Source organism: Pteronotus mesoamericanus, unplaced genomic scaffold (genome assembly GCF_021234165.1).
Source record: "Pteronotus mesoamericanus isolate MK-2021 breed Mesoamerican mustached bat unplaced genomic scaffold, CSHL_Meso_final contig_130, whole genome shotgun sequence".
In the NCBI taxonomy this organism is placed as follows: Eukaryota; Metazoa; Chordata; class Mammalia; order Chiroptera; family Mormoopidae; genus Pteronotus; species Pteronotus mesoamericanus.
Window position 1 is genome coordinate 11408474 of NW_026555060.1, and position 15071 is coordinate 11423544.

At 37.0% G+C, this 15071-nt stretch overlaps 1 long non-coding RNA gene across 1 annotated transcript in view; it reads right to left on the reverse strand.

The window, feature by feature from the left end:
- Nucleotides 1-598: 598 nt before the first annotated feature.
- LOC129085818 (uncharacterized) overlaps nt 599-15071 on the reverse strand; it is a 143128-nt gene continuing 128655 nt past the window's right edge. The window contains exon 4 of the long non-coding RNA XR_008530758.1: nt 599-661. This is a non-coding gene — a long non-coding RNA (uncharacterized LOC129085818). The remainder of the gene's footprint in view (nt 662-15071) is intronic.

The following is a 15071-nucleotide window of genomic DNA, read 5'->3' on the forward strand; positions in this document are numbered from 1 at the left end:
TTTACTGTGACAAAAATTTATTATTCTTTATTCAGAAAGGACTCTATCTTTACCTGTACACTGCTTTTCTGAAAGGCCCAGGAGCTCCTGTTAAATCTTGATTTTCTTTTTAAAAATCATACGGAGGGGAAATAGTGTTTCTTATGCTTCTTTTTAAATGAGTATGGGAAGAAACAGGTCAAAGAAATGTGTAAGCAAATATCCTCTCACGCTCTCTCCGTGTGTTGTGTGTCCGTACGTGCATGCATGTGTATGAATTATGTAAATGTCCACATTCTCTCACTAAAGCACTTCGTTCTGCGTCACTGAAGCTAACACTCCGTAATTTCATATGACATCTGTACATGCCAGCTAATGGGCTGAGTTCTGTAAGTTTTGTGTGGAATGAGACGACTCTGCTCTCAAGGAGCAATGTCTGTAAACCCATATAAATAGTAATTTACCACAGGAAATAAACTTTCATGTACATTAACATTTTTTTCTTAGTTCCAGGAAAGAAGTCACCTATGCCTAGAGGACAGTGACATTAATTGTATCAATTACAACTATTTATAACATACACATGACCATTTTCCTCAGCATGGCCCATCTTACCTGATCTTCTGGTGGTACTGATAAAGAATTCTGTATTGTGATGTGTTTGACTTGAATAGTAACTTCCCTAAAAATAAGCAAACACAAATAATAATTAGAAAATAATTTGAGATGCCAAGTTAATACATATGAAAACATAAGTTATAAGCTTTTAAAAAAGTCTTTCTACTTATAACTATATAAGTAACAAGGGATTGGGCCCAGGGGTGTCCAACCCACGGCCCACGGGCCACATGCAGCCCAGGATGGCTTTGAATGTGGCCCAACACAAAATCATAAATTTACTTAAAACCTTTTTTTTTTTTTTTTGCTCCTCCGTTTTTGTTAGTGTTTGTGTATTTAATGTGTGACTCAAGACAACTCTTCTTCCAGCGTGGCCCGGAGACGCCAAAAGGTTGGACACCCCTGGCACTAAACCATTCAGAAAGTGGTGTTTTTATTTCACTCTAATTTTTATACAGGCAGCTTTTTTTCTGAAGGTACTGGCGTGGGCCTGGGGAGGGAGGCAACACCAAACGGAGAGATGGACTTTTATCTGCATCTCTGGCCTCACAGGAGCAGGGCAATGTGCAAGCAGACAGGGTGAAGGTTTCCCTGAAAGCGCCCCTGCCTGATAGCTGTGTCATACAGTGTGTTTAAGAAGAAATAACTACAATGTTTAATGGTACATGTAAAAGTAGCATAACTGCAATATAATCATTTGATGAAATATAATTCAGTCATTAAAATGTGATTATGAAGATTATGTAGTAATATGAAAATGTTGATGATATAATGCATTGGATGAACATAGTAAATGATATATACACTAGGATTATACCTATATTAAAAAAAAATACAAAGGCTTAGAAAAACTCACGACAGGAAATATGTTAATAAGTACATTGGCAATGTGTTTGGTGATGAAATTACAGATCTTTCCCCCTCCATTTTCGCTATTTTTCAAATTGCTTATAATATGGCATTCTATATTAATAAACTACTTGAATATAAATATATTACAAAATACTTGAAAAATATAGGTAAATATTTTTATAAGCCTTCACAGAAGTGTTTTTAAGCATGACACCAATGACAGAAACCATTAGAGTAGAAACTGATGAATTTTTCTACTTAAAATTTTAAATGTTTTTTCAATAGGAAATTAGACAAAATTAAAAAGCATGACTTCTGCTTCCAGCCAAGACTGAGTAAGAGAGACCATATATTACCAACTGCCTGAAACAACCAAGACATACCTAAAGTATATGAAACAATGTTTAAACGCTGGGCATCAGGTCACAAAAAACTGGTCTAGACACAGGAAACAAATGAGATGAACCAACCCTATGACTGCACTGCAGGAAGGGAAACCCTGGTGGACATTCCCAGAGAAATGGAGGAAAGAGGACATGAAGGGAGGCCGAAGGAGAAAGATAGAAGGAGGGAGGGAAAGATGAAGGGAGGGAAGGAGGGAGAGAGGGAGGAAGGGAGATAGATATGGAGAGAGAAAGGGGGAAGGTAGGAAAAGAAAAGAGAAAAGAGAGAAAAAAGAAGGAAAACAATGAAAAGGGTTTCCATTGAGTATTCACTTGTGTACTGATCAGCACATGCAAGTAAGGGAATCATCTAAGGCCAAGGTACTCAGCACTCACAGAAGGACAGTAATATTGCCTGCTCCTACTAGCCAGACTGAAAAAATGCCTATGGATCAAAGATGAAATAAAAAAAAAAATTCCTGGGTTGGCCAGAAAGTTTATTCAGTTTTCCTCCGTAAGATGACTAGATGACTCTAGTAGTGCTTAGATGTGTTTAACTTCATTTGAAACAATTTTGTTAGATTGTATTATGACAGCTATCATATCAGCATGCATTTAAAAAAAACTTAGCAAAATTGGTGAATTTTTGTGTATCCATTTTAATATGAAAGATGGAAGAAAATAAGCAACATTTTTGGTGTACTGTGCTTCATTGTTTCAATAAAGGTAAAAACGAATGGAAACGCAAAAGAAAAGATTTGTGTAGCATCATGGAGAAGGTGCTGTGACTGACTGAACATGTCAAAAGTGGTTTCCAAAGTTTTGTGCTGGAGATTTTGCACTGGATGATGCTCCGCAGTTGAGCAGACCAGTTGAAGTTGACAGTCATCTAAAGGAAACATTAATTGAGGACAATCAACATTATGCCACATAGGAGGTAGCCTATATACTCGAAATATCCAAACCAATAAAATCATTGGTGAAAATGAAAAATATGTCTTTTATTTTACAGAAAAAATCCATACAGACTTTTTGGCAAACCCAAGAGAATGTGTTTTGAACTGAATGAAATGCAAACTCAACATACCAAAATTCATGTGACTCCATGAAAGTAGTACACATTGGGAAGAGCCCTACGCATTCATCTATATTAGAAAGGAAGGTAAGTCTCAAGTCAACTACCTCAGTTTTCACCTTAAAAACTAAAGAAACCACATTTAACTCAAAGTAAGTAGAAGAAAATAAGAGATCAAACAGGAAATGAGTGAAATGGACAACAGAAAAAAATAGATACAAATTAATTAAATGCAAAGCAGATTCTTGAGAGTATCAATAAAACTGATAAACTTTTAGCTCAATTGATTAGAAAAAAGAAGATACAAATGACCAATATCAGGAATGAGAGAGGTGACATCATTATAGATACTACAGTTATCAGAAAGGTAACAAGGGATCATCATAAACAACATTTTGGCAATAAATTTGATAATTTAAATGAAATGGACAATTTCCCTAAAAGACACAAACTATGAAAATTTACTCAAGTGAGCACCATTTTTCAAATACATTGAATTTTTAATTAAAAATCTTTCCTTAAAGACAACTCTAGGACCAGATGGTTTCTTTTGTTCTACCAAATATTTAAGAAAGAAACAGTACCAATTATATACAAATTGAGAAGGAAGGAGTTCCAAATATTTAATTCTAAGAGGCCAGCACTACCCAGCTACCAAAACTAGACAAAAAGCCCCTAGAAGGGAAGAAACCTCCAGACATATCCCTTATAATATAAGTTATAAATACATTTTTTAGCAAATCAAATCCATAAATATAACATATCCTGACCATGTACAGTTATCCCAGGAATGCACATTTGGTTTAACATTCAAAGTCTATGTAAATCACTGTATTAACAAACTAAAAAAGAAAACCCGACAATCATTTGAATATAGAAAATGTGTTTGATATAATACAACATCCATTCCTGACTTGAAAATAAATTTTTAGAAAACTAAGTATAAAGGAGCTTCCTCAAACTGGTAAATGACATCTATGAGAAATCTACGGGTAATATCATACTAAAGACTGAGTGCATTCCCTCTAAGTTTACAAACAAGAGAAAGATATACACAATCACCAGTTCTATTCAATATTTTATTGAAACTTTTAGCCAGTTCAATGAAGCAAAAATGAATAAAATGCATCCAGATTGGTAAATAAGACATAAACTGTCTTTATTTGCAGATGGCATGATTGTCTATGTAGAAAAGTAAATGGATTCTACAAAAATAACTAATAAGTGAGTTTAACAAGGTTGCAGAATACAAGATCAATGTACAAAAATCAATTATATTTCATATGCCATTAACAACCAGATATTGAAATAAAAAAATTAAGTTTAAAATATTATTTGTTACAGCATTAAAAATATGAATTAAAGGTAAATCTGACAAAAGGCGTGAAAGAACTATACACTAAAAAATACAATACACCAACGAGAAGATTTTTTTTAAAACACTAAATAAATGGAGAGGTATATTGCTATGTTTTTAGAAGACTCAACAGTGTTAAAATGACAATTTTCTGCAAATGCTAGACTTACACAGTCAACGTAATCCAAGTTAAAAATCTCAGTAGACATTTTGTAGAAATCAAGCAATTTATTCTTAACTCACATAGAAATTTAAAAAACTTAGAATAGTCAAATTTATTTTATTGATTAACTAATCAATTGTCTTTACAGTTGCCCCCACTTTTCCCCCTTTGCCGGCCTACGCCCAGCCCCCCACCCCCACCCCAGGCAATCCTCACACCTCTGAGCGTCCTGTGGTCAGGCAAGTTTGTTCTTTGGCTAATCCCCTCACCTGCTTTCATCCAGTTCCTCCTCCTCCCTCCCCTCTGACAGCTGTCAGCGTGCTCCATATACTCATGCCTGTTTCTATTTTGTTCATTTGTTTTGTTCATTAGACTCCACATATAAGTGAAATCATATGGTGTTTGTCTTTCATTTCAATTCATTTTTAAAGAGAAGAAAAAAATTGAAAGATAATACTACTTCAGTTTCATGCTTTACTAAAAAGTTAAAACTTTCAAGACAGTGTGGTATTGGTGTAAAGATGGACAAATAGATCAATGGAACAGACCTGACGGTCCAGAAATAAACCCACACATATATGGCCCACTGATTTTTCATGAAGTTCGTGTGAAGGGAAATCAATAAAGAAAAAATAGTCACTTCAACAAATGGTGCCAGGACTACTGGATATCCATATGTAAACAACAATAAACAAACACAAAAGGTATCATACACCTAAATATAACACCTAAAACTATAAAATTTCTATAAGGAAACATTATGTCCTTACATCAGGCAAAAAAATCTTAGAACATCTAAAGCATAATCCATAAAATAACTAATAACTGGACTCCAAAGTTAAAAGTTTCTGTTCTTCAAAAGACACTGTTAAGAGAATGAAAAGACAAGCCACAGAATGGGAGAAAATAATTGCATAAAATAAACATAATAAATTATACCCAGAATACTCTTAAAACTCATTAAGAAAACAAACAATGCGATTTTCAAAATGGGCAAAAAATCTGAAGATATAGTTCACCAAAAAGATACGGCTTGCAAATAATGACATCAAAAGATGCTTAACATCATTAGTTATTAAAGAAATGTAAATTAAAACCACAAAGAGATATGGTTGTATACCTATCGGAATGGCTAAAATTGAATAAAACAGTTGATATCAAATATTGATAGGGATGTAGAGGCAGTGGAAGTCTTACGCATGCTGGTGATAATGCAAAACGATATAATTTGAAAAGTAGTTTGCTGTTTTCTTCAAAAGTTAGATACGTCTATCATATGATCCAGTCAATTCTTTCCTACTGATTGAAAAGAGAAGACTATGTCTATTGGATCAGAAAGAAATAAAAATAAAGGGGTGCAAATAATGAATGTTACCAATTATAGCAAGATTTAATACAGTGTGCTTTCTAAATCATACATGATTATTTTTAATTTGCGTTAATATGTCATATTTAAACAGAGCTGATTAAGAACGAGAGTTGGGTGAGCTGGCTTCTTGAGAAGTGACGGCCTGATGGCGGCGGACGTGGGAGCCTCCCATTTCCTCCCATTGGAGGAGGCCGCATGCAGACGGCCTGGTCTTTGCTACGCTGCCCAGCCAAGGTTCCTAAACTTAAATTTAGATAAAGAATCTTACAGAACACGTGAAAATTATTTGCATGATGATCAACAAGCTTCTTAATGTTAACCCATGGTGTGAGTATGTGTTTAAATGCCTGCTCTTGTGTGTGTATGTGGGCACCATACACAGAGTTGTAATATGGACATTAGTCTAGACTATTATTTCCAGGGAATAATTTCCTAGAAGATAGGAAGGGGGACCCAAAAATCCCCAAAATTTATTTATAAAAAATTGTGTATTTATCCTTACATGTTTAAACTTCAGTCATCTTCAAAGCACTCTCCATTTGACACAATATACCTATCAAGATATTTTTTCCACTGCTCAAAACAGTTTTTGAACTTGTTAATTTAATGCCTTTTAGTGCTTGTGCCATTTTTTGTTTCACCTCTTCCATATTGGCAAAACATTTCCCTTTGAGGACATTCTTCATCTGGGGAAACAAAAAAGTCACTCAGGGCCAGATCAAGTGATTAGGGAGGGTGGGGCACAGGGGTCGTGCTGTTTTTGGTCAAAAACTGCTGAACACAGCATGGTGTGGACAGGGAAGCTTGTAAGTCACCCATCATGAAATGGGCAGACATGTTGAAAGAGTCTTCAAAAAAAATTCACAGAAGCCGAACACAGCCTCTCACAACGCCAGCTGGTGCACTGATACAACGCCAGCTGGTGCACTGATACCGATGGGCTTCTAGAACACACCTAGAGGGGGAAGCCTGTACTACAAGGGGCCCGCCCTCCAGAAGGTAATTCCAGTGTTTTAGGGGGTCCCCCTTTGTGTACATCATACATCACCTGAACAACACATTATCATTTTTAAAAGAAGTTGTAATCTAATATATTTGGCCAGGAGAGCTTGAAATATGAAAATAAAGTCTTTGGGTGTGTTCTCATTGGTAATTTATACTGGGTTCTTCATTATATACCAGTATTACAATAATGCTACAACCTACCACTGATTGGGAAGCTACTCTTTTCACAGGCCTTCCTCTAGTTTTGATTCTACCGTGAGCTTGTGGCTCTTGATTTTAATGCATTGCATGGTGATTGTCCCACAGGTATTAGGTTTGAGGCTTGTATCGGAGTTGGTGAATCCACAGAAGACAGCTTCAATGACACTGTATTCTACACGGTAGCTCTTCTGCACTGAGTGCTTACTATGTGCCTGACCTGCAAGGTAATTCACATGCACGTCTTATCCTCACATGAAAATCAGCGTTATTATCATCTTTTGAGTCAAGAAACTGAGGCTCAAAGAAATTAATTTGTTCAAAGTCACTGAGAACGAGCTAGAATTAATTCCCCAGGTATGTCTAATCCCTAAATTCATAGACATGTTCATGCTCTTCTGTGTGCAGATTTCCCCCACTTCGCATCCTTCCTCCTTTTTTCTCTGTTGTGCACACATGAACACATACAAGTGTGGACCAAGTCAATGAAAATATATGTAGGATGCTTTTGCGCTGGATATTAGAATTAAACGAAAATCAGTGAAACAAAGAATGGAAACACAGTAACAGGGAGAAGTGATTTAGAGAAGTTAGGAAAGATATGAACTTGGCAAATAAAAGAATTCAAGGGGAAATTATTGTCATCTTTAAATATTTGAAGAGAAGTGACTTGGAAGAAGGATTACAGGAATCCTATGAAACTCCAGTGGGCAATTAAAATTTCTACGACCAGTGAGGGAGACAAGTTAAAGAAGGTAAATTTCAACTAGATACAAGGAAGAACTTTGGTGTGAAACTGATTTCATTTTATATTATATGAAGTATTGATCTCTGTCACTAAAAAAGTTGATGGAGAAGCTGACAAAAACTTTTATTTTTCAGCCTTAAGAAAAGGGCAAAGGAACCCCAGACATCAAAGAACTGAAAATGCCCCCTTTCTTTTTTTGTACTAAGGAAATGAAAATAGTCACAACACAGAAAAGAAAAAAAGGAACTGCCTGAATGAACTTGTAATCGTTAAGTATTCAATGCTGCTTTTGTCCTTTTATACAGTTAGGTATTATTTTAAAAATTTTAATGCATTTGAGGATGAATTTTTGTAGCTTGTTTTAAATAATTTCAGGTGCTCATTTTATTTCACTATTTTCTTAACTTTTCAAATCAACTATATTGAGGTGTAACTTTCATAGAACAGATACAGAAATGTATATACCTGTGTAGCTACCGCACTTTTTCCTGTATTTTAGTGGTATTTTGACACATTGGGGGCCTGGCTGGCAGGAAAGAATGCGCCTCCAGGGCTAGTTAATCCTACAGAAAGCAAACAACTACCTCCTCTTTCAGATGCAAGCCATCAAATCCAAAGTCGAATTCCCAACCATCTCCTTTAACTCTCACAGAGCAAGCCAGTACTTCCCCTGGCTAAGATCATTACCCCAGGGCCAGGTACTGAACTAGGACCATGCTATGCCCGAAGACATTCAAATCTGTTCAAACTAGCCAGTCTTAAAGGGTTTGTCTTGCTCTGCCTAGCTCTTCCCAGGGAAACCACAATAAAGCCTCCAGGCCATGCTTTCCCAAGACTCCCTCTGCCTCCTGACTAACCCAGGAACTTTCCCACATGGTCCTTCATTTAAGGTATGCCTCCTCCTCTTGGGAACTGTAAGTTATGAATTCTTCTTTCAAAGGCAGCTGTTTGTCTGTAACCTTACCAAACTGATTAAAACAACTCCGGATATATTGCAAAGAAAATATAGAACAGTAACATCACCTCAGAAAGTTCCCTTATTACCTCAAAAAGTTGCCTTGTCCTCTTTTACTGTCAACCCTCACCCCTCATCCCTGGCCCCAGGCAATCACTGATCCTTTCCATCCTGATAAATTAGTTTTGCCTGTTTTAGAAGACAGTATCATTTTGTTATCAAACAGTAGTGTTCTTTATTGTGTGTGTCAATAGATCATTCCTTTCTACTGTTGACTGGTATTGATACAGAGAGATCTGATCAGGGAGGAGAAGGGAGGGGCCGTAGGAGGAGACTGTCTGAGGCGATGGTTAACAGTCTAGGATGAGATTGGCTGAGATGCTGAATGCCTCCAGAGCGCCTGGAGTTATGGGCCGAAGGTTTAAAACAGAAGGCAGGCAGAGATTCACTCTCTTTCTTGAGGATGCATGGATGATCATGGTATAGCCGCCTGTATTTCCCAAAGGATGGTATTTTAAATGGGAGAAGGAACTCTGGGTACAGCCTAGGACTGGTCTGGCCTGGCAGAGGGTGGCAGTGTTCTTCTTCTTTGGGTGTTCTAGAGGGGACTGGCTCTGAGGCAAAAGCCGGCCATTCGTCCAAAATTGTGTAGCTTTTGAATCTTAGGTTGTTTTAGTTTGTAAACTAACTTTATAGAAATAAGATAATTAAAAACTAACAGGGGGAATGATAAGGGAACTTAAGAGTTGAAGATTTTAGTCTTAATTGATAGGATTAAGCGATTAAAGCTGAGGCTAAAGAGTTCAAGATTTTATCCTTAGTTGATAGGCTTAAGTGACTAATGCAAGTAGAAAGCTGTTACTCAAAAATTGTGTAGCTTTTCAATAAAGCTTCCTTTCCTTGTCATCAAACCTCTGCCTCCAGAATTTTGCCCTAGAGGGTGGTGGAGGGCAGCAGGAGCTTACCTGCTGTTCAGTAACAATATTCCATCCTATGACTAAAACACAACTTGTTTATTCACTCACCCATTGATGAGCATTTAAGTTATTGCTAGATTTTGGCATTAGGAATGAAATTGCTGTAAATATTTGTATTCAAGTCTCTGGGTAGACAAAAGTTATATCTCTTTGTTAAAAACCTAGCAGTGGAACTGCTAGGTTTTTATATTAAATATATGAAGTATATATTTAACTTTATGAGCAATTGACTGTTTTCCAAAGTGACCAAAAAATTATTTCATTAATTAAAAAAAAAACTACTTCTTTAAGTGATGCTGGAATTCATGTCTCTCAGTATCTTTACATAAATGAGAGGGCCCAAATAACTGAGGCTCAATTTTGTTAAAATAATAAAAGTGTGTAGGACATAAACTCTGACTAAGAGTAGATTCCATCAATTACTCAATTATAATAAATTCTTATTCCTATCTCAATCCATCCTATTTAAGAAATAATAAATTCTCAAATTGGTACTAAAGGATTAGAATATCTGAAAGATAATCTACAGAATAAATTTTGATCCACTTAGAAAATCCTAACTGCTTACATTAATATTTGCATTAATATAATGTATTAATATTTGACAATCTTCTTCCTTTCTGAAATGGTTGCATACTGCTAAATGAATTCAATAAAAAAGTATCTCTTTAAATTCAAAGATTTCTGAATGTCAGCCAATGACAGTAAATGCTTTGCAGAATCATTTGGGGGTCTAGTTTGCTTAAGACTCTCCAAGGCAATCTCTTTCAACGTAGAGTTGGGGAAGCTTTGGAAGTAGTCCTATTTCCTCTAATTTTTCAGACTTGTTGTTAAGGTGGTATGGCCAGATTCTACTTATTCCCCGAACCAAAGCCCCTAAAAATAAGGCTGACCCTTAATTTTCAGGATCATATTCCAGCCCAATTTGAAGTACGCAATGAGTTTTAAAGTTGTGGAAGCATCAGTGAACCGAGTGTGGAGATGTACCTTTTTAACGGAAACTTCTTACTGTGTGACCTTGGACAAGTCATCTAATCTTTTTTGCTGTCTAAGTTTCCCCAGAGAGAGATTCCAGTCAAGATGCCAGAGTAGGCCATCTTGCATTCTTCTGCCACTAAGCTACAAAACCACCATCACTGAGAACCTCTTGAAGCCTAGCTGAACGAGTCCCGTAACTAAGGAAATATAGAAAAAAGCTACATTGAGTGCTTTGAGTGACTAGTCCCACACCAATGTCTGTTGGTTAAAAATTGGGAGGGATATCTCAGCTGCGGAGGTTCCCCTCTGAGAATCAAGGGGTCCCAGTCCTATACCAGACCTGCCAGCCCAGGGTTCCAGTGCTGCGAAGAGAAGTCCCCATAGCCTCTGGATATGAAAACCAGTGGGGATTGTGGCTGAGTGTGACAGAGGGCTCCTGGAGCCCCAGACATACCTCTTAAAGGATGCATACATGGACTTACTTAAGACTCACTCACCCAGGTCTTCAGTGCTGGGGTGGCAGCCCAAAAAGCACCGGAGACATACAGGGAGGAACTGAGCTGTCTGGCATCAGGGTGAGGGTTAGAAGGGCAGCTTTTTCCCAGACCAAAGTGCTGGCAGAGGCCATTGTTCCTTCACTAAATCCTCCTCCAACAGAGCAAGTAGGGAGGTACCATATCTGAGTTTCCATCTACCTGGTTAACACAGTTCCCTTGCCCTGGTGACTTGTTGAGACACCGTCCCACCCAACTCTCAGGCTCACCCAAGTCACTTCCATATAAATAGTCTGCTTTGGCTCATGTTTGAATTTTCCTAAAATCTCTCAGAGGTTGACAACCCACCCCTCTCAACAAAAAAAAGGATCATTGGGCCTCGGCATGCACCATATCTCTTTCTAAGTGTTCCTGGGCCCAGCACTAGAAGCAGCCACCTTTAATTTGTGGCTTGGCCTCTCCCAGACACTTTTAAGCCCAACACAAGTAGTAGCCATTTGCAGATCACTTTGTAGCTCATGCCTGGTGGCCCCAGGCAGGGCATAGGCAGTAGCTTACGTTGGCCTGCGCCTCGTGAGATGCGCCAGAGCCAGCACACCTGTTGGACATGTTCAGACAACACTGAAGCACCACCCAACTACCTCCATAAGTGACAGACTCAAGGGGTGGACTGAGTGGGCAACAGAGCTCCACTGAAGCAAGTCCTATTCCATGGGGTCAGCCCCTGCAGAGCAGATCCTCCTTGGTGGTCACCGCTAGTCCTTGCAGTCACTGGCCTGCAGGTAAATTGCTATCACTGATATGCCAACAGCAATTAAGGCTCAAGGATGTGTAGAGGGGGGCAAAGGGGGAAAAATTGAGACAACTATAATAGAATAAACATGATTTTAAAAAAAAGGCTCAAGTACATTAGGAGGGTGCATACAGCCCACAAAGGAGTTGCACCTGGGATGCCCAGTTGAATGACCAGGGAGGCTATTTGATGGGGCTACAGGACACCTACTACATAAGGCCACACTACTAAGCCTGGGAGACATAGTTGCTCTACCTAATACATAGACACAGACCCAGGGAGGCAGCCAAAATGAGAAGATATAGAAACATGTCCCAAATGAAAAAATATAATAAAACTCCAGAAAAAGAACTAAACAAAATGGAGACAAGCAACCTACTAGATGCAGAGTTCAAAACACTGGTTATAACAATGCTCAATAAACTTAGTGAGAATCTCAACAGCATAAAAAGGTAAGTCATAAATGAAGGATACCCTAACTGAAATAAAGAACAATTTACAGGGAATCAACAGTAGATTGGATGAAGCTGAAAATCAAATCAGTGATTTGGAAACATAAGGAAGCAAAAAACACCCAATCAGAACTGCAAAAAAAAAGAAAAAAAGAAAAAAAGAAAAAAAAAAGAAAAAGTATCCAATAATAATAATACGGATGTTCTAGCCTTAGACTCTCATTTCTTTTCACTTTACAGGTTTTCTATAAAATTTCTTCCAACTCTCATGGCTCTAACTATTTCTAGTTCCCAGGTTCCAGGGTGAAATGCTCTCTGCTTACTATATTTCTCCATCTGATTCCATGCAAACTAAATGCAGTCTCTGTGCCCTCTAAAGTATTTTTCAAAGCTTTCACCTCTGTTGTACCCCACCTTTAGGTCTGGGCTTGCTGGTACTACAAGAGCCTCCTATACTGTCTCCCTACCTACAGCCTGACATCTTTCCAATCTATTCTCTGTTATGCAGCTAGAAGAATCTTTCCCTCTTTTAACTTAAAAGTGTTAGGTTTATTGAGATATATGTAATAATCAAAATTATACATATTTAAAGTGTACAATGTGATGACTTGACATATATATGTATACTTTGTGCAATGATTACCACAATCAAGTTAATCAACATGTCCATCACTTCATATAGTTACTTTTTCTGTGTGTGGACAGAATACTTTAGTACTACTCTATTAGCAAATTTCAAGAACTCAACCGAGTGTTATTGACTATAGTCACCATGGTGTACATTATATCCCCAGAGCTTGTTCATCTTATCTTCTTCAGAGACAAAGAGACAAGCACTATCAATTCTTAGAGGTGATTCTTCTGATATTTATATCTCCCCATCTGTTGATAAAATACTTATAAATCTTATCTCTTGATTGTTCAATTTCAGGCAGTATCTAATCATTCCCACTGTGAAGGATAAAGATTTATCTCTATTTCTCTATCTTGCAATCAACAAAATCTTGCTTAATAATTTTTCGGAGTATAAAATTCCAGGTTGACATCGAGTCATTGTTCCACATCCTTCTGGTTTCCAATGTTGGTGTTAAGAAGTCCAAAGCTACTTATGATCCTTTGTATGCAATCTGTTTTTATATTTTTCTCTATGGAAACAATGTTTGGAAAATTCACAATTAAGTATTTCAGCCTATTTTCATTCATTTGCTAAGTATTTGGTGGACCTCATCAATCTGGAAGCTCTTGTACTTTAGAAACTGGGATATTTTCTCCAAATATTTTTCTGAGATTTCCTAATTTACTTTACTCTGCTCTTTCCCCCTGAACTCTTATTATTAGATGTTTACCTTCCCTGAAAAGTTACACATTTTTTTCCATTTTTATGTTTTATCTTTTATTTTTGCTCTTTCTGAAAAAAATTCCTTAACTTTACCTTCCAGTGTTTCAACTGAGTTCAGGCATCATCATTACCCAATAGTCCATGAATTATCTTTTTAATGCAAATCTAATCATGTTTTGCCTATGCTTCAAGTCCTTTGGTGGGTTCCCTGTTGTCCCCAAGACAAAGCCCAACCTTTTTTACATGACACACGCGGCCCTTCACACGTTGTCCTTCACACATTATCACCATCAGACTGTCAGCCAACAGGCCAGCTCTCCTATACCTCTGCAATTCTTCATGCAATGGTCTCTCCTCCCTATACAATTCCTACTCAACTTCTTTGCAAAGTCTACCTGGACAATTCAAAAAATTTCTGTTGATGTGTCCATTTTCTCTTAATACTCTGACAGAATCTCTCTTAGCATGTAGCATCTACTTAAATTGTCTGTGTTCCCCTTAAATTTGTAAGTTTCTTGATGGCAGGGACAATCCCATATTTATCTTTATATTTCTATTACTCAGCAGTGACTTGGTATGTAATAAGATTTAATAAATGTTTACTGAATGATAAATGTCAATAATCCTCTAAAAACAAGAATACTAGAAATTATTGAACTATACTTACACAGTTCCACCTAGTGTTTCTCATACCATTTAAATCTTTTATTTTCTAGATAAGTTTCTAAAATTCTGACTCATTTTTTAATGGATAGTAATTTTTGAAATCTCAAGCAATATCTTATTAATTTTGCCATTGCTACACTGTTCCATAACTTAAAGTGACAGAATACTAAATTAATTTTTTCAGCAAAGAATTTCCTTTAATCTGTACTGATTGCCTGGTTGTATTTTTAGAGGGACTGAGTCACTACTAAAATAATTTAAAAATTATCTTATGTAAATGTAAAAAATTTCCTAGTTTCTTCCATATTTCTCGTCAGGCTTGGGGTTTTGCACATACAACACTGCTTTAGGTGTCACTACCCATACATAACAAGTCCTAGGAAACAATGATTCCCAACATTACCTATAAACCCAATTTGTGGACAAGGCTGCTTTTCTGCTAAAAGGTCCCAGTGTATTTTAGTTAAGTCAAAAAAGACCCAGGTTTTAGGCAAGTTTTAACAAACAGATATCCTTCCATTTCTTATTTGTTCAAATGTAGAAGATACAGATGTAAGAAAAATATTTGGTTCTTTCTACACCAAAGAGAGTGCCCTTGGGATTTTAGCCTGGCTTCTCAGTGCTTAAAAGAATGAAGAAGTCAGTCAGGCTATGAGGTTACCATCATGAT